The sequence below is a fragment of the Arvicanthis niloticus genome, chromosome X, assembly GCF_011762505.2.
Source record: "Arvicanthis niloticus isolate mArvNil1 chromosome X, mArvNil1.pat.X, whole genome shotgun sequence".
Taxonomy (NCBI): domain Eukaryota; kingdom Metazoa; phylum Chordata; class Mammalia; order Rodentia; family Muridae; genus Arvicanthis; species Arvicanthis niloticus.
Window position 1 is genome coordinate 97,818,027 of NC_047679.1, and position 14,802 is coordinate 97,832,828.

The 14,802-nt window shown below is 45.6% G+C and overlaps 1 long non-coding RNA gene across 3 annotated transcripts in view; it reads left to right on the forward strand.

Annotated features, from left to right (window-relative positions):
- Nucleotides 1-14,802, forward strand: part of LOC143435502 (uncharacterized) — a 102,915-nt gene continuing 88,113 nt past the window's right edge. For 2 of the 3 annotated variants that reach the window (XR_013105865.1, XR_013105867.1), the window contains exons 1-4: nt 1-39; nt 218-281; nt 11,552-12,379; nt 13,676-13,767. This is a non-coding gene — a long non-coding RNA (uncharacterized LOC143435502). The other variant, XR_013105866.1, reaches the window with a different exon arrangement.

Here is a 14,802-nt window from a genome sequence, read left to right on the forward strand (position 1 = left end):
CTTTTCGCCTGAGCCCGGAAATGAATCAGCTATGCTCCGGTAGGCAACTCTGAGTTCTCTGGCTCTGGTGGCGGCATAGGACTAGTTTAATTCGTTGAGGATCATGAAATGAGATTCGAGAGCTGTGCAGAAACAGTGGCTAGGTACTTTCCAACTGGCTCAGGCATTTTTGTTTGTTTGTTTGTTTTGGTCCTTCCCTTTGTTCTTTGTTTTGTAGCTCTCTGATGGCTGGAGTGTATTGCTGCAGCAAAAAGAGCAACAGAAGTCCCAGGAGTGGCTGGGTGAGTATCTGAGCATTAGGAAGGACACCCAACTGCAAGGTTTTGGTGGCTTTTACCCTCCTTGTACAAAAAAGGAAATTCTTACTCTCTCTGCCTTTCCCCTAGGTCAGAGAGCACTTGCATCCTTTAGGGCCTCTCTGTCACCCTTGAAGTGCCTGGCTTACCTCTATGGAGGACTCTCAGGGACAGCAGGTGTTGGGGTGTGTGCGGGGCTGTAGCTCTCCTGTGGGCGTGGGTCCTGCTGGGCTGAGTTGTGGTTTCCCGTGTTTATCACGGCTCAGGGAGGCAGAAGCACGAAAATTTTACTTGAGTTCACTCCACGTGGCACCGGGTAGATGCTGGGCTTCGCTGAGAAGCCGTAGGGCTCTGCCTGGGCATGGAGAGGTCTCAGCCTGAAGTCCCATGGGGGCAGAGCTCCTGGTTTGGGGGTCTCTGGGCCAAAGCAGCTAGATGGGGAGACCAGTGGTCTCTGTCCTTGGGCTCCCAGATGCCACTAGGAACCATGGAAGAACTGAGACAGAGTGGGCATATGGGCTGGACTGGCCCACAGCCAAGAGGGACGAGAGGGAGAAGCTCTGGCAGCGCCCTGTGGGGTGAGAGACTCTTGGTTATGGCACTCTTGGCTGGGTCAGCTAGCTTGCTTGAGTTTGCGGCCTCCATGGTGGGAGCATAGAGAAGCCTTCTAGGGGGAGATTAAGCAGCAGCTCAGTAGTCAAAGGCCTTCTCCACTGGGACCCACCGTGGGTCCCCAAAGACAGGAGGAAGTCCATGGTTTTAAAAGGTTTATTGTCATTGAATGTTAGGGAGAAAAGGAAACATTTAAATAAAAAGCAAGAAAAATTTGAGTTGAAAAGTACAAACATTGTTTCAGGTGTTCCTGTTAGGGAGAAAAAGCATTTAACGTGGGTTAAGGGTCTCAGGTGTGTTCGTTGTTCTTGGCAGGTTTAGAAGCAGCTGGGGAGGGGCCTGCTCTGCCACGTGGTGTCTGGGTGCTCTAGCAGAGAGGTCTCCTGCATTCCCTGTTTGGTAAATCCTAAATGTAGAGAAGGAGAAGAAAGGCCAACCTTGAAGAAAAGCTTAAAGAAAGAAGCATAGAGGCTTGATAGGACAGTTGGAGCCAGAAGGAGTGAGAGTCTGCGTAAAAGACTGAGCCATGGGGGAGACATGTGGAAGCTGGGTTGGAGCTGGCAGCTCCTGGGAGAAGCTAGCAGGCAGTGTGCGGTTCTTCCAGGCCCGGCCTGGAGCTCTCAGCTGTGAGAAAGAAACTGTCTCAAAAGGAAAGGGGAATTTTTCACTCAAGGGGAGAAGCCCTAGAATGAGGGTCTAAGGAACACAGGAGGTACGAGAGCAAGCAGGGTCCCCGACCCGCTGCTTCAGGCAAAGCAGCTAAACTAAGTGGCTGCAGCTGGCTGCAAATGACAGCGGAGGGGGGGGGGGGAGAAGCCTACACTAGCAGACAGTGCACGACTGACCCCTGGGGGAGACATGCTGGGGACTAGAGCTTGGAGCTTGGTGCTCCTGAGAGAGAGAGAGAGAGGACAGGCTGTCCAGGCCTGGCCTGGGGCTCTCAGGCATGAGAATGAAACTGTATCAAAAGGAAAGGGATTTTTTTTTTTACCCAAGGGAAAGAGTCTTAGAACGAGGGTCACTGCAGGTGCTGTGGCCTGAAAGGCAGCTGTTATCTGTGAAGGAGCCCTCTCTGTGGGGCTGGGGGCTGGGCAGAGAGTGGCGGCTAGGACGCCACCATCTTGTCCTTGAGTTGGAAGCTGTAGCTAAAGGTCAAAGGGTAGAAGCTGGCCAGGAACAGGTGGAGAGAGAAAGAGGGGGTGGACAGAGAGAGGTCTAGTTTTTTTGAACTAGACTGGGAGTTACTCACTGTCCTTGAGTTCCATGGAGAGGTTCATCGTGGGCGTGAGGGGGGGGGGATACTTTTGGAGCTGGATTTGTCCACATCCTCCACCAGTTGCAGGGCTGTAGCTCGAGTGTGGGCGTGGGTCATGTTGGGCCGTGTTGTGGTTCCCGTGTGTCTACCACAGTTCAGGGAGGCAGAAGTGCAGGAATTTGACTGAGTTTACTCCACACAGCGCCGGGTGGACGGTGAGTTGAGAAGCTGTGGGGCTCTGCCTGGGTGTGGAGAGGTCTCAACCTAAAGTCCCACGAGGACAGGGCTCTGGGGTGGGGATCTCTGGGCCAAAGTGGCTGACCGGGAGACCGGTAGTCTCTGTCCTTGGGCTCCCAGATGCCGCTGGGAGCTGTGGAAGAACTGAGACAGAGTGGGCATTATGGGCTGGACCGGCCTGCAGCCAAGAGGGACGAGGGAGAGAAACTCCGGCAGCACCCTGCAGGTAGAGACTCTTGGTTACCACAGTCACTTGGCTGGGTCAGCTAGCTTGCTTGAATTAGTGGCCTCTGTAGTGGGAACTTAGAGAAGCCTTTTAGTGGGAGATTTAGCAGCGGGCTCGGTAGTCAAAGGCCTTCTCCACGGTTCCCCACAGCGGGGGCCCCAAAGACATGAGGAAGTCCATGGTTTTAAAAGGTTTATTGTCATGGCAGAAAGTAGATCTAGTTGTACCCCCCCCACACACACACACACCTCAGGGCTGACCTGAGTTAAATAGGGAGGGAGGAGGGTTTGGGAAGGAATGCTTAATTGGCTATGCCCTCTGGCCTTTAGGTACCTCATTAATATGGAGATCTCTTGAGGCTCTGTGGCCTGTAGTCTGTAGTCTTGCCATCTACCTGTGGAGGGGCTGGTAGGGGCATTGCCCTATGTGACTGAAAGGCACTGATCAATGGAGGTCTTTGGCCTCATGTCAGGAGGCTGGAGTCTGGGAGTGTGGCAAAATATATGCTGTCCCTTGCAGGGATACCTGTTGGGTCTCCAGTCATCTCTAGCCAGTGCTCCACCAGAAACCATGCTATTCTTTCATGGTCCCACAGGTGTGGGCTTTTATCTTGGCTGATCTGGCACTGTTTAAGTCTCAACTTTTCCAAGGCTAGGCCAAAATAGAACGGGATAGCTTGTTCTGAACAGAGCCTGAGAGTGCCCAAAATGAATTGCATGAATGGGAGCTGGCTTTGAGCAGACAACAGCCATGACTTGACAGGAGACCAGGAAGTATCTAGACCACACACTAGTGCATACCAAATGGAAACACCTAAATTGTATGTATGCCTGCAGACATCTATACAATTTAACAGAGAAAGATGCTAGTTTTGACATTTTCTGAGTACAACTTACATGTTTCATCTAACAGAAATGCCTCAGAAACAGTTCTTCACAAGGCTAGTCTTCATGGGGAGAAACATTAGGTAGGAACTAATTAATGAACCGAATCGAGAAACTTTTACCCAGCCTTATGCTTTAAAACATATTATAAAGTTGTAAACTAACAGTCTCAGAGTCTCAGTCTCTCTCTCTCTCTCTCTCTCTCTCTCTCTCTCTCTCTCTCTCCCTCTCTCCCTCCCTCTCTCTCCCTCTCTCTCTCTCTCCCTCTCTCTCCCTCTCTCTCCCTCTCTCTCTCAAGTTCTCTGAAGCTTATTTGCAGTTAATCCTCCCCCTATCACCTGGTCAGCCTTCTGTCTCTAGGTGATTTCCCTAGGTATTTCATATGAGTAAACTAGTACAGCATGTAGGCTTTTGTGGCAGGCTCTTGTCATTTACTAGGGTGTTTTCAGGGTTCATTCATATTATAGCACTATTAATTGTCTGCTCCTTTTTTATGACAGACTAATGTTCCACTATATGGGAAATACTGAATTTTTTTTTCATTAACCAATTGAGAGACATTCTGAATTTTTCTACATTTTTGGTTATTGTGCCATGTGTGTACATTGATGTAAAAGTTTTTGTTTAAACTTATATGAATATATATTTAGCCATTATGGGTATGCATCAAGGAGTTGAAATGGCTGTTCCATCTGGGAGCTAAAAGTTTAGCTCTTTTGAGCACTTCCAAACTCTTTTTCCATGTGACTCCACTGTTTTCTGTAAACATTAAATGGATGTGCATTCCAATTTCTCAGCAACTGTAACCATTGCAGGTCCAATTCTGCTGCCTTTGTGGCATTCTTGTACTGTTGCACATCAGGCTGGAATGAAGGAACAAAGCTTGCCCAGGCAGTGAGAGTCTGCAGGAGCTTCCTTAGCTTGAGTGTCAGGGAGAAAAAAACCTCTTTTTTTTGTTTCCGAGACAGGGTCTCTCTGTGTAGCCCTTGCTGTCCTGGAACTCACTCTGTAGACCAGGCTGGTCTTGAACTCAGGAATCTGCCTGCCTAAGCCTTCCAAGTGCTGGGATTAAAGGCATGCGCCACCACTGCCCAGCAAAAACCTTCTTCAAAACCGTTGTCAGTGTTATAGCTCTCTTTATTTGGGGATAATAATGGCTATATGAACCTTGCAAAATGGGTAGGGGGTTTTTCTGAATGAGTGTACTTTATTGGTTGGTACTGAGGTACTGGAAATACTTCATTTGCATAAGGAGGAATTCCAGGTGCTTGCTGGACTTGTCCTTCTAGGGAGAGAGGAAGTTAACCCTGTAATTTGGGCATCAGGCTACATGACTACCTCAATGGGGGTAGAGGTGAGGGTTGCAAGGATACATGTACAGGAGCATGAAGGCCCAGAACAGAGAGGGAGGGAGAGACTCTTACTTCTGCCAGTCTGAAGATGAGATTTTCAGGTTATGGACACGGCTCGACCTCACTCTTACTCCACCCATTCCTCCAGTGACACTCCCCCCCCCCCCACCCAACATACACACCAACACTTTTTGGTCTTGTCTTTTGCTTTGTATTTCAATGGGATATTTACTTGTCTAAATTGAATAGTTTTTGGTCATTTGGTTTGCCTAGTTGCACCCCATTTTAATGAATGCCTTTTCAATGTTATACAAATTATGAGCTGAAATTGCCCCTGGTTGCAGGGAGTACATGGTTCCACGAGGGGGACAGAAACAAGGAGAGTACTGTGGTAAATGCCCCATGGGCAGCAAGACAGAAGAAAGTATTAAGTGTGTGTGCATGTGTGTAGGGAGTCAGATGGCTTAGCCAGCAAAGACTCTTTTGCCACTGTTAGTTGTTAGCTCAGACGTCTGACAGCAGCCCAGAACAGACCACTCCAGACCACACGGTTCAGCAGGATGGGAGGGGGAGTTTATTCAGGAGATAGGGCAAAGGTGGGGAGAAGAAGATGGAAGAAGAGAGGAAGAAGAGAGAGGGAGAAGTAGAGGCTGGCCATGACCACGTGGAGAGAGGAAGAGAAGGGGAGGGGGAGGGAACAGAGAAGCTAGAGGCAAGAGAACAAAAGATTAAGAGAGAGTAAGAGAGAGAGGAGGGGGGCAAGCAGCCCCTTTTATAGTGGACCAGGCCTACCTGGCTGTTGCTAGGTAACTGGGGAAGAACATATCTGGCTGTTGCCAGGTAACTGTGGAGGTGGAGTTTAGACAGAATACTAATAGCCACCAAGTCTGATGATCTTAGTTTTGATCCCTGGGATGTACATGGTAGAGGCAGAGAGCTGACTCCTGAATGTCCTATGACCTGCACACATGTGGTATGGTACATGCCCATGTGTACACACACACATACACACACTCACTCATGTGCATGCGCACAAACAACATTTAGTAAAACAAAAGATACAGGACACAGAATAAATTGAATTTTATTCAGACATAAGAAAAAATGTATTCATGACATTTTCTGGAAATGTACAGAAGTAGAGATCATCATGTTAAAAAAAAAACAGATTTAGAAATGGAATATTGCATTTTTTCTTACATGTGGAATCTAATTGAGCGTGTTCGAGTGTGTGTGTATGTGTGTGTGTGTGTGATAAAAGGAGAAAGGAGAGACTATAAAATGAGAGGAACCATATTAAAGGAGGAGGAAAAAGACAGTAATAGAATATGTGTTATAGGAAAATAGAAGGGAGGGCATTAGCAACAAGGAATGGGGATAGCAAGGGGTAGAGAAAGAGAAAGACAAATAAAACAATGTATACTGACGTACATGCATAAAATATCATAATGAAGCCTGTTACTTACTAATGGGTTTAATTAAACACATTCAGGCCTGTTGGTTTTGTTTTGTTTTTACGAGAACAATTCTATACCCTGATGTTATCTGTGCTTAGAAGTAGCTACTTTAAAGCTTCTCTTAACTCTTTGAATATTTGCCTTTTATATTTAAATGGATTTTTTATTTGGGTTATGAAATAAAGGAGTCCTGATGTTTGCTGATTTTCCCTTTTAGATTTTCTGTGTATGGGTGTTTTGCCTGCATGTGTGTCTGTGCACTGTGTGCATGCCTGCAGAGGCCAGAACAGGGCATTGGATCCTGGAGTTACAGAGGGTTGTCAGCTGCCACGTGGCCATTGTGAACTAAACCCTGGTCCTTTGTAAAAGCAGCCAATGCTCTTAACCACTGAACCATTTCTTCAGCCCCCTAGTCTTTTTTTTTTTTTTTTTTTTTGAGACAGGGTTTCTCTGTTTAGTCCTGGCTGTCCTGGAACTCACTCTGTAGACCAGGCTGGCCTCGAACTCAGAAATCCGCCTGTCTCTGCCTCCCAAGTGCTGGGATTAAAGGCGTTCGCCACCACCGCCCGGCTCAGCCCCCTAGTCTTTATTTTTACTTTTGTCTCTTAACTCTTGCACTGAGTTTTAGATTGGTTGGACCCATTGAATATAATCACCATTACTTGTGAAATCCACTGTCACAATTGTCTACCTTCTGCCAGTTGAAATGAGACCTACATAGCAGCTATGTAGTAAGTACCTGAAGACAGTTAGGCATTTTAAAGGATTTGCCTAGGAACTCCGGGTACTGTAGTGTAGTTCTCCCTCAGGGTGTACAGGTGCTGCTACACATACCACATACCAGGCTGGAAGGATGAATCAGAGCCGAGAATGGGTGGGGACTGTAAGATCCCAGGCAGTCTATGAGTGCAGGTGGGGTAATACAGGGCGGTGGTGGTGGTGGTGGTGGTGGTGGTGGTGGTGGTGGTGGTTGTTAAGAAGGCCTTCTCCGAGGATGTTAGTGTTGCAGCTCTCTTAGATGATATTCAATGAACTAGATTTTAGTGTTGCAGCTCTGTTAGATGATGTTCAGTGAAATACCTCTCTTAGGTGGTCTTCAGTGAAACAGTTTGTGCATACAAGTATACTTTATTGGGGGCGAATCAATATGAACCTTAGAGAGTGGAAAGGAATTTTCAGGATGGAAGTAAATCATTGGCTATACTTTAAAGTCCTGGGAATGCCTCATTTGCATGGAGAGGCATTCCAGGAATCCCAGGTCCTTGCTGGGCAGGTTCTTTTTGGGAAAGAGGAGGATGAACTTGTAGGTTTGCCAAGGACTACATGACCTTCCTCAGATAGAGGGTGTAGGGAAACTGTCTAGACAAGGTCAGAGAAGGGGAAGCCCTTCTGATAAAGGGGGTCCTCCATTTTGTGTGGAGCTCAGAGGAGCTATCTGGTTATGGTAGACTGAGACCTTAATTAGCAGGGTTTCCCAACACTGCAGTGCCATGCAGCTTCAGGAATTCAGCATACCACAAGGCAAATGTCTATCAAGAGTAATGTTAATTTCACCCAAACTTGTAAAGCAGTCGCAGAGTCTCAGAAGCAGTATTCTATAACAGGGATTGACAGACAGACTGGGAAGTGTAAGCTAAGAATGGGTTTTTTTTTCATTTTGTCCAAAGGGTCCCTTTACAGTCATTTTGTTAACAGAGAATAGCAGCTTTCAATTGTAGTGCAACACAATGTTAATCTATTGCATTTGTAGTAGACCTCTTGAATTATGAAACCTTATAGAAAATTATTAAATATATTTGGAATTGCATGTAAATAATTTGCATTATATATATATATATATATATATATATATATAATCTAAAACCATGTAACTTCCTCATACTGGTTTATATTATATAATATACTTATATTTGGATTTTGACTAAAAAAACCTATGGAAATGTCCTGACAATGAATACATTGTCTGAATACATGTGTTATGTCAGTGTTTTTACCTTTTGGCCTCTAAATGCAAACCTGTCCTTCCCAGAAAGATTTACTGAGGTTTGCTTAATAGAATGAAAGGCGCAGCGGAAAGCATTGCTATGTTTTACAGTTTATTTTTTACTTTTTATTTCTTGGAGATAAATTCTAGGATTAACCCAGAATCCCTTGAGATGTTGATGCCATTTATTATTATTGTTGTTGTCATTATTATTGCTTTGGGAAGGATTTATTATCACCTAAGTGGCCAAGACAGATGTGAGAGGAGGGCAGTAGCCAAGCTGCTGTGATCAGCTCCCCTAGAGACAGTGATTGAGGACTCATTAGCTGCTGGAGAGGGAACCTGGGACAGACTTGGGGAAGGACAGGATTAGGGTGGGATGAAGACTGGGAAGATGGAACTCCAGGGGAAGAGCCCTGAGGCAGGGATGTTGTAGTTAGGAATATGGCAGGCAGAGACAGACAGCACAGCAGGATGGGGAGTGGGAAGGGTGGGGGATGTCAGTCACGGCTGTTCCAGCTGGACATATCCAGTGTGGAGCCTGTCCACATCCTGGTAGGCATTCTGGTATCCAGTAGAGATATCCTCATATGTAGAGCAGCCATCAAGATTTAAGCCTTCATAAAGAATCTCACCTTCATAGTCATCTGGCATGTCTTCTCCATTCTCATTCTGCCATCACTTCCTGAACAGCAGCAGTGTCGCTGACACCACTGCACAGAATAGCAAGATGATCCCCTCAGCTGTAATGATGAGACATGCTTAGTGCTTTCCCCCATGTTCAGGAAGGGCCTAGGGACTGGCTCAGGTACTCAGAGGTAAGTGCCACAGGAGTATTTTGATATGTTGTTTTCTTTTACTTGGCACCTGCACATGTCCGTGTGACTCTTGTTTACTTTGGAGATGATAAACTTGTCTATGGGACCCAGGCCATTACTCAACTCAACTTTGTTCATAGCAGCTTTATTTGTAATAACCAGACACTGGAAACAACCTAGACGTTCTCAGTTGAAGAAAATATGGTACATTTAGTTTATTATTTTTTTAGACAGGGTCTCTCCATGTAACCCTGGTTCCCTGAAACTCACTATGTAGAACAGGGTGGCCTCTAACTGACAGACATTCCCCTACTTTTGCCTCCTGAGTGCGGGGATTAAAGGTACACACCACCACAACTTGCCAATTTCTTTCTTTTTTTAAATTTTTTAAAATTTTTAATTGACTGCAAGATGGCTTAGCAGCAGGTAAGTTTTTGTCATCAAGCGTTTGTCATCAAGCCTGATAACCTGAGTTCAATCCCTAGGACCCTCATGGTGAAAGTAGAGTACAGAGTCCTGCAAGTTATCTTCTGACTCCCTTACAAATGTTGTGTCCCACACACATGCTTGTACCCAAAACCAAGGCTAAATCTTACTGAAACATCTTGGTACTTCCTAAGTGCTGCAGAGAAACTCATTTCATTCCATTTTTTCTTCCCAGCTCTGGATCTTAGGACAATCCTCCCACAGTCTTCACTTTAAAGGCTGTGGATTAAGGTTGGGACCCAATTGTAATCTGGGTCTCTTTCCTGTTTTTCTCAGCATGGGGTGGGGGCTGGGAGGTGTAAGGCTGGGAAGAGTGTGTCCCAGTGGGATCACCTGTAGCTGAGATGAACTTGTAGTTCTCATAGACCATGGTCTGCATGTCACTGTTTAGAGTCCTGATCGGCCACACCATATTTGTTTCACTGTCCATCCACTGGGTCAGAGGACACTCCCTATGCAGCAGCTTGTCCAGATAAACTTCTGGGTCAAAGTGTGCCCCATTGAGATCTGTTGGGTCTAGAGGGTCGGGCCCTGCTGAGTGCCCCATCGCCTCCCCCTCCCCTCCCCCTCTCCCTCCCCCTCCCCTCCCCCTCCCCTCCCCCTCTCCCTCCCCCTCTCCCTCCCCTCTCCCTCCCCTCCCCCTCCCCCTCCCCTCTCCCTCCCCCTCCCCGCTCCCTCCCCCTCCCCGCTCCCTCCCCCTCCCCGCTCCCTCCCCCTCCCCGCTCCCTCCCCCTCCCCGCTCCCTCCCCCTCCCCTCTCCCTCCCCCTCCCCACTCCCTCCCCCTCCCCTCTCCCTCCGAGAGAGAGAGAGAGAGAGAGAGAGAGAGAGAGAGAGAGAGAGAGAGAGAGAGAGAGACAGAGAGACAGACAGACCAAGACCCTTGTAAAGCTTCAGCATATGGTGAGCCTTCCACAGACACTCTGGAGTGTCTGCCTCAGGACCTTCTGGAGAGACCCTAGGCCAGGCCCCACATAGCTCCATCCTCAACACAAGGGGGTAAAGGCATGGGAGGAAAAGGGCCAATTTATTTTAAAATTATGTGCATGTAAGTTGAGGTACCCATCCCCTGGGACTGAAGTTAGAGATGTGAGCTGCCATATGGGCGTTGTTGGGAATTGAACTTGGGTCCTCTACAAGAGCAGTCAGTGTGCTAAACCTGCCATTGCACCTGCCCTCCCCAAAAGTTTTTAACTAAATAATTATCAGAATATTTGTGCTACTCTTATGTACTAAGAAAATTTGAAGGCATTGTGATTACAGTAGCACATAAAAAAGAAAAAATTCTTGTGTGTGTGTGTGTGTTTATACACATGTGCACTGTGCTTTTTGTTTTGTTAATTTTTGTGCCATTGGTCATTTTTATTTTTTAGTTTGTTTTTGTTTTAGTTTTATTGTTTGTTTTGGTTTTCCTTTTTAGAGAGATGGGGACAGAGAGGGGAAAGAGGGAGAAAATGAACTTGAAGTTAGGTGGCTGGGAGATGGGGAGGATCTGGGAGGAGTTGGAATTGGGGAAGGAATATGATCAAAACTAATTGTAAGGAAACATTTTACTAAAATAAATTAATTTTTTAAAAAAAGTCTGAGTCCAAATGCAAGTAAGATGACATAAGATGTAAGTTATGTCACTAGACTGGATCTGGGCTTGAACAAACTCACAAGACTGAGCATTTTGGGGGAAACTAGGCATATTTTAATATGCATGTGTGTTAGATGAAGTGAAAACTTATAAGGAATGGCAAAAGTTGCTAGTTGAGAAGCAACTGCAAAAAATCATGTATAATATTATCTCGTTTTCTTTAAAAAACTGGTTGAAAAAAGATCTGGAAGTATGTATATGAGGCTGCTTGGTAATGGCTTTGTGGGTTCTTGGAGCACAGTGGTTATATTGACTTTGATTTTCCTTTGTCTCTCCTCCTTCCATCCCTTCCACTCTTCCTCTTCAGTCTCTTCCTTCTCCCCTCATCCATTTCTCTTCTATTTCCTTCTTGTTTCTTTCTCCACAGGGTCTCATGTAGCCCAGGCTGACCTGAAATACAGCGTATAGCTGAGGATGACCGTGCTGCTCCCACCTCCCAACTGCTGAGGTTACTGATATGTGTCACATAGATGGGTCATTTTTTGAATTTTCTAAAATAAGCCTATTTTGATTTTGTAACAAATGATTATTTCCAATTAAAAGGCCAGTATTTTTTTTCAATTTAGAATATAATTATATCATTTCTCCCCTCTCCTTCCCTTTTATCTCTTATCAACTTGTTACTGCAGGAAATCAAGGGTCAAGGAATTTTTTGTAAAGGAGCTATAGCAGCTGCTTTGTAAACAGAAGCTGTGGTAAACAGAGCCTTTTTTGAAATTAATTTTTTATTGGATATTTTATTTACATTTCAGGTATTATCCCCTTTCCCCATCCCCCACACCCAGAAACCCCCTGTCCCATCCCCCCTCCTCCTGCTTCTATGAAGATGTGCCCCACCCACTCCCACCTCCTTGTCCTCAAATTCCCCTACACTGGGCATCCAGCCATCAGGAGACCAAGGATCTCCTCTCCCACCTATGCCCAACAAGGCCATCCTCCCCTACATATACAGCTGGAGCCATGGGTCCCTCCCTATGTGCTCCCAGGCTGGTGGTTTTTAGCCAAGACTTTTAACTGAGTGTATTTTTGAAGGAGCCAGCAGTAACAGAGGAAGATCTTAGAGGCCTGAAGCCAAAGTGTCCATCTAAAGCAATTCAAGGAAAGAGGATTCCCTGCTTGGGAGTGATCTGATCTGGTACGGGAATTATGTATGTCTGTTGTCTTGATGACACATCAGGCTTCCAACACCTGATGTAATTGATTGTGTGACTCCTGCAACCACTTTTATTTTTTTCCCTGTGTTGTATATGTACTTGTTAGTATGGCAGTAGACATGTGGGTGCACATACACGCTGGGGGGCTGCACATTAATAGTGTGGGTGTGGGCATGTGGGCATTCAGGTATACATGCTTCTATGTGCATTATGTTGCATGTGCATATGGCATATGTACTTGTTAGTGTGGGTATAAATATGGAGGTATAAATGTACATAAGTGTGTGTGAGCATGTGTGATTGCTTGAGTGTGTAAGGTCTCTCATAGAATCTGAAGCACAGTGAGCTTCCTAGGCTGGCCGGCCAGTGACCTCTGGAGATGCACCTGCCTTTGCTTCCCCAGTGCTGGGGTTGGAGGTATGTGGCACCATGCCTGGCCCTTTATGTTGGTTCTGAGGATCCTAGTCAGGTTCTCATGTTTGCTTAGCATGTGCTGACTGAGCCATCTTCCAAGCCTCTATTTTTCTCATTCTTTATATAGTTTTTCTTTAAGACTTTTTTTCAAGATCAAGTTTCTCTATGTCACCTTGGCTGTCCTGGAACTCGCTCTGTAGATCAGGCTGTCCTTGACCTCACAGAGATCTGCCTGCCTCTGCTCCCTGACTTCTGGGATTATAGGTGGGCACCAGCACTGCCTAGCTTACTTTTCTCATTTTAAAAAAGATTTTAAAAATTTTTATTGGTTCTTTGTGAACTTCACATCAATCACCCCAATTGCACTGACGCCCCTCTCCCCTCACACCTGCGCTCCACCCTTGCAACCTTCCTACAACAGAGAAAAAGAGCTCATGGAAGCAGTAATGTGTCATAGTGTGTCGCACAGTATACATTTCTCTCCACACTTCTTTGCTTACATTCTTATTCTAGGCTATGGATCGATAAACTCCAGCATGGACCACATCTGACTCAAGCATCAGGCTTTGTGAATTGAGTTCATTTGGGGGACACAGCTCCACTTACTTGCTTGCATATTGTCTGTCACTGATTTTGTAGAGTTTAATCACTATGATGCAGACTGTATAAAAAAACAGAACAAAGCACAAAACATTTACTATGTGAGTTTAAAGGAAAAGTTTGCAGACTCTTGTTCTAGACTCAGCAGAAAAATGTTTCAGTGGGCACTGATGAAGGGGGTGAATGCCCACCTTTGTTTCTCTGAGCAAATCAATGCTTGATTTCTAAGCTTCATTCTTTCCTGATCAGTGTTCTCATTGTAGTTTGCATTTATTGGCCTGCAAGGCTGGAAGGCCAGACTATGACAGATGACAGGAAACTCATCAAGGTGCATGCTACCTCATGAACCTTATCAGTAAGTAAGACATTGGAGTTCATTTCACCTAGCTAAAATCTACTTATGCTTTTTAAACATTTATTTATGTTGTATGTGTATACATGTATGCATTTGGATGAGTGCACATGTGCCATGGTGGATGTGGTGGTAGATGTAGTGGTGGTTGTGGTGATGGAGTGTGTGTGTGTGTGTGTGTGTAGTATGTAGTATGTATGCAGAGTGTGTGTATGTGTTTGGTGTGTATGTGGTATGTGTGTGTGGTGTGTATGTGGTATGTGTGTGTGGTGTGTATGTGTGGCATGTGCATGTGTTATGTGTGTTTTGTGTGTGTACTGTGCCTGTTGTATGTGTGTGTTCACAGAGAAGCTTGTAAGAGTTGGTTTTCTCCTACCATATGTGCTGTATGGATCAGTGTCAGGTCTGCTGAGCCTTACTTGGTACCTCTGATCTCGTGCAGACACCACTTCCTTTCAGAAGCCTCGTCAGAGTCAGAGTTTTCTAGAGTTTTGCTGCCTGAATCATGCCTCCACTCACCTTTCCCAGGACTTGCAAATCTTGAATGGTTCTCTTTCTACTACAGTAGACAAGGGACATATTCACTGGTATTATGATAGTTTATGAGGGGTGTAGCCTCAGCCATGCCACTTCCGTTTTCTCAAGTAGAAGGTGGGGGTAATAACAATAGTAGCTACATAATAGAGTTGTGAGAATTAGACACTCCATTAGCTAGTTAGTAAATGGCTATTAAATAAGGGAATGAGTTACATATGGGGAATTGTTTCGGCTGTACTGGGACTGAAATCTGTCCTGGTAATAACTAAAGTAATTAGGATTGTTTTGTTGGCCATATTTGGACCAGCAATACACTTTTCTTATAATCTCTACCTAGAGTAGAGTATCATAATATAATTATTCTCCTCTTGTTCCTCCCTGCCCTCCCTCCCCCTCCCTCCACTTTTCTTTTTGTTTCCCAGAGTCTATCTTCTACCACTAAGATGCACCCAGGCCATCCTACATTTATTTAATCAAGACTAGCAAATGCCTATTGTGTGC